The 11041-nt window shown below is 37.1% G+C and overlaps 1 protein-coding gene across 6 annotated transcripts in view; it reads right to left on the bottom strand.

The window, feature by feature from the left end:
• Nucleotides 1-4188, bottom strand: part of LOC114455735 (FERM, ARHGEF and pleckstrin domain-containing protein 1-like) — a 72069-nt gene extending 67881 nt beyond the window's left edge. For 2 of the 6 annotated variants that reach the window (XM_028437130.1, XM_028437129.1), the window contains exon 1: nucleotides 3902-4188. The gene's annotated coding sequence lies outside the window, so the exon portion shown is untranslated. The remainder of the gene's footprint in view (nucleotides 1-3901) is intronic. The other 4 variants (XM_028437127.1, XM_028437125.1, XM_028437128.1 and 1 more) reach the window with 2 other exon arrangements.
• Between the last annotated feature and the right edge of the window lie 6853 nt (nucleotides 4189-11041).

An 11041-nucleotide genomic window follows, 5' to 3' on the forward strand; every position in this document is an offset into this window, starting at 1 on the left:
GGAGCTGACACACGAGCAAGAGACTTCATGATCTCTCTCATCCCTGCTGTCCTGCCTAATTCTCTCATTGCACATTCCAGCTGACTGATGTCATCTTGAGATCTCACCAAGTGGCTCGGAGGGAGACTGAAGCCAGCGGGCAGTTGTTCAGCCACCGCAGAGGTGAGCGACTGCGGCCAAGTTTGAGCTAAAAGCTGAATAAGGCATTTTAGAAAAGTGGGAAATGAAATCCAGAACAGTAAGCTCAGGGAAATATACCAAAGCCAATGGACATGTTTAGAATAAAGCTGCTTATATGTAACTTTAAACTCAGACATATGTTTTAGTTCAACAATGTAGATTTCCAACTATTTAATGTGTGGTTTTTATATCAAAAAATTATCAATTAACTAATACATTTTTTTTTCATTAGCCTAATCATTACTTTGGCATCTTTAGTGTCTAGTTTAAAGCAAAATAAACATTCTTACCAATTTGAGACTTAGAACAATTTCATTTATTTATCATTTGCTATACAGTACTGTATGTGTGTGCCTCTCTGTATTGGCCATGTGATAGATGAGACAAGATTCAATTTATGGTCATTAAAGGTGGACTTTTTAATCATTCTGGGTGAAACTGTCCTATCCTGAGAGAAGTCAATACATTATGTATTCAGAAAAAAGAACAAAAACAATGAAGGCTCTGTAGCAGCTGGAGACATGTAAAAACTCTGACCAATGTCTGCCATTCAGTCCCAGTGAAAGGAACCAATCAGATGCCATCATATCTCTTCCTGCCTAAGCTAGTTGTCAGGTTCGGGCTTAATTTTGATTGTCATACCACGGGCCCGAGCCGAATTTGGACGCTGCCCGGTAAATTAAAGGTCAGGTGAATTTTCGATTAGCATGAGAAAGTACCAAAAATAGATGCTAACTCATTGTGGAGCTGTGTGCCATCACAGAGAGCAGGTTGCAGAGTTGTGTGCATTACAGCAGTGTTACCACATGCGTTACAACAGAAGTAAACCGGTTCGTACCATGTAGCATCACATGAAGCCGTTTGTCATATTTATAGCAGTATGCAGAATGAGAGACAAGGAAATAAAGCTGAGTTAGTATAAAACAAACTTGATATGGATCATTCTATCAGCGTGTGCACGGATTTGAATAGTTTAGGGCAGAAAGGGGTTTGAGCTTAAAGACGAGTTGGGCCGTGTTCTGTCGGTCTCGGGCCGGATCTTCTTTTTTTGACGCGATTAAGTTAAGCTCTAGATCACATACAATTCCTTTGCTGACCTATGGGGGCTGCAACATGCCTCTGCTGTATCTAGTCTAGTAGAAGAACAGAACCGACAAGAGAGTCAGCATTTCAGAATATTAACGGTGTCCCGATCAGATATTGATATCGGTGAGATATCAGCCAGAAAACGAATATCATCGTTCGGATTGCATATAAAATCACCAATATATATTTCTAATTAAATTGTAGAATACTGTAGATATTATGTTGAAGGTTAAAATATATGTAACCAATTGGTTAATAATAAATGGTTTTTCTCATACCTAATTAGCTACTGTTGCTGACTATTCTCTGTTTGAGTAACATCACTTGATCAAGCCTTTTTTCTAACATTCGACACTACAAAATAAGAAATAAAAGTATGTATGATTTGTGCTGATATTGTATCGTTCGATATGGGTATCGGCCAATATGCAAGGCTGTAATATCGGTATCGTATTGGGAGTGAAGAAGTTGTATCGAGACATCCCTACAGAATATGATGGGAAAAACCACAAAATCTCATCATGGGAGATCATGTCCCATCCCCAATAACAGTTTATTATACATTGTAGTCATTCATATATTAAGTGATTATAGAATGGCTAAAATATGAATTACATCAATAATATACAACAATACAGGTGTGATTAAAGTATGTGTAAAATAAGGCTCAATCTCAAAGAAAAATGACTATGTGTATGGCACTCATTATCTGGAGTGTGTGTAGAGATTAGCTACATCTTATTAATTAATCATACTTTATCATTTATACTTCATCACTCAGCAAAAACTACAAAAAAATACAACAATGCACTTTGGGAAGCTTTCAACTTAAAGACAGAAAAAGGTTCTCGCCTATTATACTCCAACTGAAAAAAATAATATGTAGACTTTAATGAATTTGAGAGGAATCATGACGTTTGAGCACGTTTGTGAATAAATTGGTATGTCCTTTATCTAGAACGGTCTTACTACTTGTCAGCTATTTTTTTCCCATAATTCAATAGAAGAGCTATTGCTCATCATTTGGTTGACTATAATCATTTAACTACTCAACTGAAACTAAACCTAAATATAATTAATAACTATACACAAATATTATCTAAGTCATTTGAGTGTGTAAGATGGGATATTAAAGTTAATACTGGGCAGCTTTATGGATGTTGAAGTCATGTTGATTAACAAATAAAAACGCTCTATGATAAAACTAAGTTAACGTCCCTAACTAACAAACATACAACGAGACACATTATTTGCACCAGTTTCTACACAAGTCAGTATAGATCAGTGGATCAAAGATATTGTTGTTTTCCAGTCAGAGTGCAGAAAAACACCCTTCTATGGCTGATCAAAACCAGACCTGATGCTGTTGCTTGGGGCGTGAAATGAACGTTTTGGTCCACTTTTAAATTGGAGCCCAGTCGTTTACGACATCTGATCCTCGCATCGTCAACACTCCCGAGTCCTCGCCTCAGATATTGGTGAGTGTTGCATGTTGGGTCCGTAGATTAATGACTTCCATGACCTACAGATGCACGCCACGTAACCAGAAACTCTTCAAACAAAGCTCCAGTGAAACATAGGCCATAGATAATTATTATATCAGCCAAACCACAACCCTCCCATCCACAGTGACTTGAATCAATCAGCCATGAGTCTATGGATCTGTGTTCCTCTGGCCCTTACAAACACACTAAACAGATTGCACCTTGTTCCCCAGGTCAGGGTGTGACACAAAAAACACAGCCACCATCTAAAAGAAGCCATACATACATATTTAAAGACACATTTACAGACCCCCGAGTGTTTCTCAGGGTAAACCACACTGTCTTTGAACTTGTTTGCTTGAAATTCCCCACAAGTGTGTAATGTGAGTTGTGACTGCTGGCCTGTTGGCTTTCAACAGTGGCTCCTCTGTGTGAAGGGGCCAGTCCACCAGGGCACAGCTGGAACCCTTTAGTGACAGCTGATTGACCCTAGGGCCAGTGTGTGCCTCATAAAGCCAGCTGTCTTACCTGGGACAAGCCTCAAAAACACACGTTAAAAGAAGGGGAGAGAAAAAAAAAAGCAACACACACTGATACCTGGGTGTGGCTGGCTGTGCATGAAAAGGTTTTGAGTTCCCAGTGTGTTATTGGCAGTTTGTGACATGTGTATATGATGTGACACCATGCAGGACACGCCTGCTGTACAACAGGAGCTCAGATTGAAAGCAAGCATTCAGACACAGGTCTGTCCCCCACCACTGATGTAATGTGGGTTAATAGAGCAGACATTGCTGCAGATGGAAGGGAACTTACCTGGAACAAGCACCCTGTGCCAAATTAAGACTAATTTCCATTAGACATGTTTAACCCTCAGAAGTCTATTTTTTATTTTATTTTTTTTAACAGCTGGACTCATTGCATGCAGCCATAATTCCAGCCAAGGTGTATCTATATATGTGGGCAAAGCCACATTGCAGCAGCAGCAGGGAAAGGACACTTTAACACACTGATAGTTATTCACCTTCCCTGGAGGAAAAAAAAACCCCCACAGGATCACAAAACAAGACTCCTGCGACTTAACTCTAATCTCCTAAAACAAGTTGAATCACTTCCTTTAAAGAGCAGCTCTATCCTCTGAGTGCACGACTTACCCTTCTGTTCTATCCAAACCGCGGGGCTTGTCCACACTCAAGGCTTTCCCAGCTGGAAGATATGGGGGTTAATTAACATCCACGTCGAGCCACAGTTGGGGCGAACACAGAAGGAATGAGTCCCGAGTGGAGTTTTACAAGCGGCTCACACTGAGAAAGAGGATTCCAGCAGTCGCCATGGCGGACGACTGAGCGTGTGAACCGGGCAGAGACGGGATTACAAGAGTGAACCGAGCGTTGGTTCCACTCCCGGTGCTTTTCACACAGACAATGAAGGCGGTGCAGCACTCCTACCTTCTCAGCAGCAGCAGCGGGACACCGAGGAGCAACACCGCCATCTACAGGCGGCACGGAGAACTACTTTAAAGCAGGCGTTCAACACTACTACCTAAAAACTAGAGGCGGGACTATAGGTCCTAAAGGTCACGACACGATATACGATACTGGGCTCCCGATAACGATACAGGACGATATTTTTGGAAAGGGATAAAAAAGACGCATTTGAAAAAAGGGCAGTTTGAAAAATAACAATGCTTTAATTCAGGGTTATTCATTTCTTGGGATTTGTGACCCCCATGTGGGGTCACCTGGAATGTCTAGTAATTCCATCCATCCATCCATCTTCATACCCGCTTATTCCCATTTATCAGGGTCACCTGGAATGTCTAGTAATTGATTGTTTAATTTTAATAGGTTAAAAGATTAATTTAAAATGATTACACAAGTAGATTATTTAACACTTTTAAATTCATTTCTTTATCTTTTGGCGCTAACGGCAAACACAAAACTCTTGTCTGATTAGTTTTAGTGCTTGATAATCTATTCACTAATATGGCATGAAAACGCTGTTTAATGTTATAAGGTTACAAAACGTTTAGACTTGGAACAAACACACGTATGCCTGATATTAAGGCAGGAAGACTCGTTTTATTCTAGCTCAGTGTTTCACATAGTCCTGTACCCCTTCAGTCATATAACCAGAAGCCACTGCACACTTAAAACATAATAATGCAGTGTTTGTCAACCTTGAAGTCGTGACCCCGTGTGAGGTCGCCTGGAATTCAAATGAAGTCCCCTGAAATGTCTAATAATTTATAACAATATGAAAAATACTGATTAAAAATGTATTTTTAAAATGTTTTAATTATTATTATTTTTTCAAATTATAACACCACACACAAAAAACTATCTTAAACAATATTCTATACTTTCACTTTCTGAAATATAAATCTAGTTCATATTAAATGCAGTATAAAAATATCTGAGCAGGCACATCTTGTCACTTTGTCACTAATCCTGGCAACAACAAACACGATCTAAAGCTAATTCTAGAAAAAAAAGAAAAAAGTCTCTGGAGACGCCAAAAATGTATGATATCAAAATGGGGTCACGACCCAAAAAAGTTGGGAATCACTGATGTAATGTCACAGAAAAAGTAACCCTACAGTAAAATTTGTCTCAGAATTTGACCTACCCTGTTAAGGAACAACGTGTCATTTGTGAAAATGCATGGAGGCTCCTGACTGCTGGTCCATTTATATTCTAGTTTCCAATTTAAATTTTTGGTAACACTTTAGTTTAGGGAACACCTATTAACCATTAATTAGTTGCTTATTAGCATTAATAACATATTGATTCTTAATTAGACATCAATAAGTACTTATTAATGCCTTATTCTTATTAATGCCTCATTATACACTTAATGGCAGTCTCAGTCCAAACAGGGTTAGGGTTAGGGTTAGGTTTAGGATAAGGGTTAACTTTAACCCTAACCCTAGCATGTTGAGCTCATAATTCATATCCAACAACTTCCTTACTTACTACTAATAAGTAATAATTCTGAGGTTATTGAGGAAAAACTCTTAGTTAATGGCTTATTGGTTGTATAATAAGGCCGTGCAGGATAAGGCGTTAATAAGTACTTAATAATGACTAAATAAGAGTCAATATGTGACTAATTTGCATGCTAATAAGCAACTAACTAAAGTGTTTCCAAATTTTTTTATTCATGTACCCCCAGTGACAATCTGCGTACCCCTGGGGGTACCCGTACCCCACTTTGGGAATCAAGGTTCTAGCTCATTAAGCTCAATTTGCCACGTTTACAAACTTACAGTAAACAATATGTTCTTCAAGAGGATATATCAAATAGTTTAAGTGTTTGTTTTTAATAAAACTGCTGCGTTCAGGAGGACGTTCCCCGCCCTGCTCTCTGTTGATGATCAATAGCAAAGTAAAGCTGCACATTGCCTCAAACTGCAGTGTCAAAAACATCCTGACTGAAAATGTGCACAGGGTTGGTTCGGATGTCGTTGAAGCTTCTCACGCAGATAAAAGGGATCAGTTTTGAGCAAAGAGTTGACTTTGGGATGAGGCTGCATTCCTTCTAAAGAGGCCTGCTGCATGGCGGAGCTCCTGCTGTGCACCCTAACCTCCACAAGTGCAGGAAAGCAGCAGGAGGGAGCTCATCACATGCCCTTTTTAAACAAAAACAAGGAAAAGCCCAAGTAAAACTCAATTTCTGTCTTTGATTGTGTGAAGATAGCAGCGTTACACAGACCATCACGCCTAAATGTAATAAAACGTGTTATACATTGTCATTCATTTTATTAGTGCTGCAGCTATTAAATATTTTGGTATTTACATGTTCTGTCTATCAGATTAAAATAAAAAATAAAAACACTTTTGCTTAATTCAAGCTCAACTATAAATCTAGACAGATCACCTAAAATAATATCAACTAATAGTTGTTTTTGTTTCAAGGAAATATTTATTTTCTACATATGCATTATGTATAGTAGAAAAAAACATGCATTTTTGTCGCAAAAACATTCCCCCACATGAGGCGTTTAACATAAGACCACAAATGCAGGCGTAAAAAATGAACTAAAGATCATTTTAAATTTTACTCTTTAATTCTTTTTTTTTATAAACCAGCATTCGAGGTATGAAAAACAATTAATGGATCATTATTTGTACTGGAGGTATTTAAGGACATTGAGGAATTGTTGCAGCCATAACTGTTATGTAAATACATACATGAGAATGGGCTTTTGTCCACTTTTCTAAAAACGGTTTTGGATTTTGTAGCATCAAAGTTGAGAATGTGGTCAACGTTGCTGATGTTCAAGTGAGGATCAGTGCAGGCTGGATATAAAATCTCTTAATATGCAGAATTACCAAATATGGTTGTTTGATTGACAAGAAATAGAAGCTTCAATTTACCAGATATAAATTTAGAGTAAGTTGTTGTAATAGTTCTAGCGAGATTCATTTTGTCTTCTTTTTGAAAAGTATACTAAGATGAGGTTTCGTTTATTCAGACAAGGTTTTTCAGCAAATTTGTGTCTCCTGACATGTTTCGACTTTCAACTGCCAGTCTTTGTCAGCGGAGTTCTGCTGATCGCCTTTGATGGTTCCTTTGAAATGAATATCGCTGGAACCATTGCATGGAGGTCAAGTGAAACTTCAAAGGAAAAGCCTTGTCTGAATAAACAGAACCTCAACTTAACATACTATTAGAAAAGAAGACAAAATTAATCTCGCTGGAACTATTACATGGAAGTCAAGTTAAACTTCAAAGGAAACATCAAAGGCGATCAGCAGAACTCCTCTGTATGACGAAGACTGGCATTTGACAGTCGAAACGTTCAAATCAAAACGTACAACCTTGTCTGAATAAACAAAACCTCAACTTAGCATACTAAGTTGTTGTAAGTCTCTCATTTATCAAACTGTTTCTCTGCTCCCCAGTGATGTCCTACAGGAGGAAATGCCTCATTTGCACTAAACTTAACTAACGGCCTTCGTCTGGACCACAATGAGACTTTAATAATCCACTGATCAATGAGGAGATTAAAATAGTTGAAAGGCTCTTTTGTGCAGCCTGTGCCTCGGAGTCTCCTTAATGCTCTGCTATTGGAACAGGGTGTTCCTCAACTCCTCAGACCTGCAGCCACTATGTTACCAAACATGTGTGCTGTAGTTCATTGAACCATTGCCTATACCTAGTTGTTTCTTACTGGCTACAGTAATATTCAATCAGAAGGGTTTCAAACGCATATCCTCTGTGATATCATAGCTGTGGAAAGCATTTAATCCTCTTTTCTCTTGATATTTGGCTGACTGCAACAGGGCACTTTGGTCCAGAAATGTGTCTGCACACTTTAATTGATTAATTCAGACACAAAAGGTTTTGAAATGTATTTCTTTATTTAAAAAAAAAACAAAAAAACACTTCAGATGCCATTAAAGTAAGTAGTAGTAGTAACATTTGCTTCTGCTCTGTGAATTTGGAAGGAGAAACAATAATAAGTTAAAATCACATCCATTAAAAACAATAATTTTATGGATTGTTCAAGCTCATTATGGTGAAGCATGTGCTGCTCTATTCTCAATGAACCTTTATCCCCAAACAGCAGGAACATTATGCTTCATGAGATTAAATTACCCCAAACAAATGCAGCGGCTGAAGAAGGAGGGATGCCTGAGGGATTCTGGCTCCTAATGAACCCCAGTGAGACCTTTCAACATTAAGTCCTTCAGCCGATTGCTTCTGTCCAATCAGGGCGGATATATCACCCCATCAAGCTGCATGGCACAAAACCAAAACACGCTCTTCATATTGCTACCCCTTCCTGTCAGAGGATGAAGATAGAAGCAGAGAGGAACCTTCGATGCATGAAGACGAACGTCCAATTGACTTGTGTTTCTGCATGGTTACAGTTAAGCTCCATTAATAAGTTCAAACAAAAGGCTAATTAAAAATGCATATGAGCTGGAAATGAGTAAAAATACAATTAAAAAAAAATTAATTCAAATAAAAAAAGACGAATAAATAAACATGAAAAAATAGTTTTTGTTTTTAACCTTTGACATCATATGCAGCCGACAAAAAAGTTGCACACACACACACGCACACACACGCACACTAGGGGTATAAAAAAAAAAATCAATTTCACAATATATCACGATTTTTTGGGTGCCGATTATAAATCGATTTTATTTATTTTTTAAATTTTTATCTACATTTTTTTAATTGATTAATTTTTTTTATACAGTATCTATTTTTTCTATAATCGATATTTTTCTTATTGTGCTTTTCACATTTTTGTGGACGTGTTTTCTACTGCTGGAGACAGCCTAACTACTGGGCATGTTGATCAGCTGATGAACATATACAGCAACTTGATTTTCCATCTCTACGTTTAATTTTGATATTAACTGGGTAGAAAATCACGGTGTATTGCGACTCCGCGATTTCTCGCGATAATATCGTATCGTGACCCAAGTAGTGATACTTGCAACATCCTTGCCAATACTCACCCCTAACACACACACACACACACTAAAATTGATAAACAAAGAAACATTCTGCAAAAAATTTAAGCTAAAGCAAAGTAATCATTAACATTTAAGTGAATTAGTTAAGTTTGTTTGTTTTTAACCTTTGACATCACTAAAAGTTTGTTTGGTCAAAAAAGTCTGGGGGTATTTTTTTCATTCCCTCCAGATTTAGGGCCATCTTATAAAAGTTGAGCTATTTTCGCCGGCGTTTATTTTTTTCTCTTGTCTGTTTGCAGGATTATGTCATTTTTAACTAAATATAGACCTTACATCATGGAAGATTCTATTATATTTTGTAGGTAATCTTATAGATCAGTTTCAATCATTTAAAAAGTCTTTATCGTTAATTGTTGGCAAAATTTCAAAAAATAATGTCTGTTCATATTTGACCGATCTTTATGAAATGTTATCTAACTTAGTTTATTTCAGATTGGATACAGATTGTGCATTTTGTCACAATTTATTGAAAAAATCGGGGTGCACATACATTTGGATCTACTGTGATTATGTCTGCACTTGTTGGTATCTTCAGCTTTCAATTAAAAAAGCACAAACTAATGTTACAAAACAACTTTAAAGTTTGATATAACGTGTATTATGTTTGTTTAGGTAGACCACGTGGTTCACGTTTGGTTCATTTTGCTTAGAAAACTATTTAAAAACAACTATAGAGCATAATGATGATTTTTACTGCATTTTAGTTGAACTAGATTTATATTTCATAAAAAGTGAAAGTATAGAAATACAGTTGTTTAAAGGCATTGTGGACAATGTCATTTTGGCTTCAACTTCCAGGGGATCATCTTAACTATTGGTCCTTCTTATTGTCAAGCATTCTGATGATATGTTTATGAGTGTTGCGCATGTGCAGAGGGCGTTTCTTTTCTAAACTTCGGGAAAATCATCTTCTCTACCTTTAAGATTGGGTGTGTGTGTTTTTTTTAAAGAATAATCATTTTAAAAGATTCAAAAATCTATTTCAATTTTCGGAATTTTCAGGCGACCCCATTTAAACTCCCGGTGACCGCACATGGGGTCCTGACCCCAAAGTTGAAAAACAATGATTTAGTGGCTCCTGAATAGATTTACTTCTATAGTTTTTCTCTCACCGTCTGACACTTCATTTGTTAATTTTCCACTCTCTCTCTCTCTCAAGTACCCCCTGTAGTGCCATCGCGTACCCCTAGGGGTACACGTACCCTCATATGAGAACCACTGATGTAGACAATCATTTTTTCTGTATGATGTATTACAAACTTGATTATAGATAAAACAAACAATTCAAAAGAGTAATAAAAGACACAACTTTTAACGCATACGTAACAGTTTTTACTTTTAACTTTGTCCGCTTTTTATTGATGCGAAAAAATTAGTGGTAAAACTTTACGTTTAACGGAAAATGTTTTTTTTTTTTTTTTAAAGATAAAAAAAGAAAAAGCTCAGCAGTATGAAGCAAAATAAAAAATACAGCATCATTAAAAAAATGTTTGTCTATCCCCTTACAAAGAGAAGTAGGAAAATTACCGTACATTTATAAAACTAATCCTCAAGGTGCATCCATTCAATGTCTTAGTTCCACTGTTGGCAGCCGCAGTCGAGTGTTAAACACACTTTTATTGTTTAGGTGTCAAATGTAACAGTGTCACCATTCGCAGAAGGAGATAGACAGTAAATGGTCACATTCAAAAAAAATATAAAATCAACAATGAAATAATCACACAGGGGGAAGTCTGGTTCCCTTGGCAACATAGATGTACAGTTGAGATGGGGGATTGAAAATGATGTGTGTTTTTG

Source organism: Gouania willdenowi, chromosome 21 (assembly GCF_900634775.1).
Source record: "Gouania willdenowi chromosome 21, fGouWil2.1, whole genome shotgun sequence".
Taxonomy (NCBI): domain Eukaryota; kingdom Metazoa; phylum Chordata; class Actinopteri; order Blenniiformes; family Gobiesocidae; genus Gouania; species Gouania willdenowi.